Source organism: Heterocephalus glaber, unplaced genomic scaffold (assembly GCF_053883595.1).
Source record: "Heterocephalus glaber isolate CG9 unplaced genomic scaffold, H.glaber_assembly_v1.0 deba00000281, whole genome shotgun sequence".
In the NCBI taxonomy this organism is placed as follows: Eukaryota; Metazoa; Chordata; class Mammalia; order Rodentia; family Bathyergidae; genus Heterocephalus; species Heterocephalus glaber.
The window spans coordinates 13,217,811-13,220,833 of NW_028258139.1; the positions used below are offsets into that span (position 1 = coordinate 13,217,811).

The following is a 3,023-nucleotide window of genomic DNA, read 5'->3' on the forward strand; positions in this document are numbered from 1 at the left end:
TTTACTGGGAGGGCTGGAGGCCCAGGGCAGGTGCTGAGCTGGCCTGGCTGCATGGTTCCTGCCTATGGGCTGGCAGACACAGGTCACCTGTTCCAAAGTCGTAAAACCTGGTCCAAAGTCATACTGCTGCACCCCTGAGCTGGAGCCTGTAAGGCTGAAGTGGGATACACAGGAACTACCCAAAGTGGGCAGGGGGCGTTTGAAAGACTTGAGGCAGCTACAAATAAAACTGCACCCAGAAGAAAGGAAGCCTACTTATTTTTGAGTAATATATTTCTAAATTCCATTACTAGCAGTATCTCTTAGATTTTCACAGTATACAATGTGTCCTCGATAGATGAAGATAATCTGGTCTCTTCTCTGATATTACTGCTGCTTGGTCAGGGTTTGTGGACTGTGCTAGCTGGAACCTCTGCAGAGCCTGGGTGAAGGACAGTGGCCCAGGGCATCTGTACACAGAACACCTTCACATATACCATGAACAGAATTTATTGTTGGATTTGAGCATCTGTCCTTATTCAGCTTAGACTCTGTTTACTCATATTTCTATTAGATTTTTAAAATTAGGAATGGCTAATGAATTTAAAAGAAATGCCCTTTCATGATATGTTGATATAACCAGATATTTTCCCAACTTAATGAATAGCTGTTACAATGAATTTCATTACTAGGTTTCCTAACAGTGAGCTACTCTGGCTTGTGACATATAATTCCTTTAAGCCACTGCTACATTTAAACAGCGGTGTTTGGTTAGGACATTTGTATCCTGAGACTTCAGCATCTTCTTTAGACAGATTTGCCTGTCATTCTCCTTTGACATCCTCCTTGGAGGTGAGCTCACGGTGTGAGCAGCCATTCCAGATCAAGGTGGTTCCTGCCTGCCATGCTCCAAAGTGGCCTGGCTGCATGGGGTCATGGGATCGGTGGAGTCCTCCCTGCCCTGTGCCCTCTCCATCTCTCCTCACCTGGTGGGAGCTGGGCCCTGTCCATGGTTCTAGGGCTCCTGGCTGCTGGAGCATCTTCTCAAATTCTAACCAGGATGCTCCCTGAACCCAGAAATCTTGATTTTAAGTGTCCTGTGTTGGCTCCAGAAAACAGTACCCCATCCATACCCCATAAGCAGAGGTGTCGCCATCAGAAGAAATGTGAAGAGCAGGTTGACAGTTTTATGCTTATTGATTTATTTTATTTCTTTTTGGGAGCTAAGTGCTGGGCTCTGGGGCCTCAGGACAGAACAGTGGACAGACAGAAGGGATGGCTCTTCTGGTGAGTGCATATGTGTGTGTACACATGGATGTGTGCATGCATGTGCAGAGAGGGTGGTGTTGTTGGAAATGCTAACCAAGCACAGAACTGTTTCAACGAGGTAATTGTGAGGTATAATGCCTACCAAGGTGAACACTGTCCAGGGAAAAGGAGACTGTGTGCCTCACAGACAGGCTGGACTGCCACCCAGAGTAGACGTATTGAGGATCTGAGGTTATCTGGGACCTGCTGCAGGGCACAGTTCCAGGCTCATTGTGAGGCTTGGATTGGGGAACTCCCTGGTCCTAGTTTGGACATAGTGCCAAGGAGAGGCCAAATCCTTCTCCCTGGTGGGCTTGTGAGAGTGGAGCTTGGAGCTTCCCTATCCTGTCTGGAGGGAGGCTACAAGGAATAGGGAGAGTGAGGCAGGAAGGAGCACAGGGGCAGGGGCCCAGTCCTAGGGAATTAGGTGAGGGGCTCCATCCAACTATCCAAAGACAATAGGAATCGCTTCACTGCCTTTTGGCTAAGATCAAGTGTAGTGTCTGTTCTTATCAGTTTAATATCTGATATATCCTCTGTCCAAAGACAATAGGAGATGCAAATATCTGTTCAGTCTGAGTCCACCATCTGAAAGTGGGTCTCTCGTTGGGTCACTTTGGGGTAGACCAGGAGTCTCCAGACAAAGCCCACAGCAGGAGGCATTCAGGGTAAGGAGGACTGGCCCTTCCTGCTCCATTTGTACCAATACAAAGTCTCCAGGAGAAATGTGCCCCCAGCCCTCTCTGTCCCCAAAGTTTCCTGTTTCTCTGCTCAAGGTGTCTTTATGCAAATACAAAGAAATGAAAACTGATAGAGGGGCCATTCACTGTTGAGGGCCCTCCATATACCTTGGAGATCTTTACATACTGGTGCAATGTGAGCTTCCCATATCTTCCTACAGCTGCATTGTGATCCACAGATGCGTCCTAACTTCCCACCAGATGCTTTCAGCTTCCTCCTCCTGCATGCTTAGGTTGCTCAGGTATTTTCATACACAGTGCTGTGGTGGACAGCCTTGGACATATTTATTGGTAAGAGTGTCTGGGGCAAGTCCCCATGGCAGCCTTGCTGGGCCTGTGGAGCTTCCGTGAGTCTGGCCATGGCTGCCTTTGGGCCTGTGCCAACCATGCTGAAGACAGCAGGGTCTTTGAAAACGATTGGACTTTGCCAGTCTGACTGGTGGTGAAGGTAAAATTGCACTTTCTTTACCGTTTTGAGAAGGAGACCTCAGATGCATAGAGATGGGTTAGCCTTGATCCTTGCCATGGCTCATTGTCTGTGTTTTGAGTTCTCCATTTTCTGCAGCAGGGAGGTGGTTTGCATTTCCGTGTTGCATGGTTGGTATCTTTCTTATCCATTTCTGGGAGCTCTCAGCAGGACAGGGAGATGAGTCTTTTCTCTGTGCTATAAGTTGCAAATATTTCTCTTTAGGTTTTGTTTTCGACTTTTTTTCAATGTGGGAGTTTTTTTCCTTGAATTTCTACATAGATGCTGTGAACACTATTTTTTATAGTTTGGGGAATGTAGGCCATAGAAAAACCTTTCTCTTCTCCAAAGTTTAAAGGGATCCTCTCACAGTTTCTTCCTGGAATGGGCCATGAATTCTCTGCTGCTCACCTCAGGGCTCAGCATTGATGGAGGATGACCATGAGAGCTGGATAGCAGAGGGTTTGGTGTCTGCCTAGAACTCACCCTGACAGAGAGGTCCAGGTGTGCGTGTGTGTGCGTGTGTGTGT

At 47.5% G+C, this 3,023-nt stretch overlaps 1 pseudogene; it reads left to right on the plus strand.

Annotated features, from left to right (window-relative positions):
* The first annotated feature begins 1,751 nt into the window (after positions 1-1,751).
* On the plus strand, positions 1,752-1,877 carry LOC147830229 (U2 spliceosomal RNA; annotated as a pseudogene).
* Positions 1,878-3,023: the final 1,146 nt, after the last annotated feature.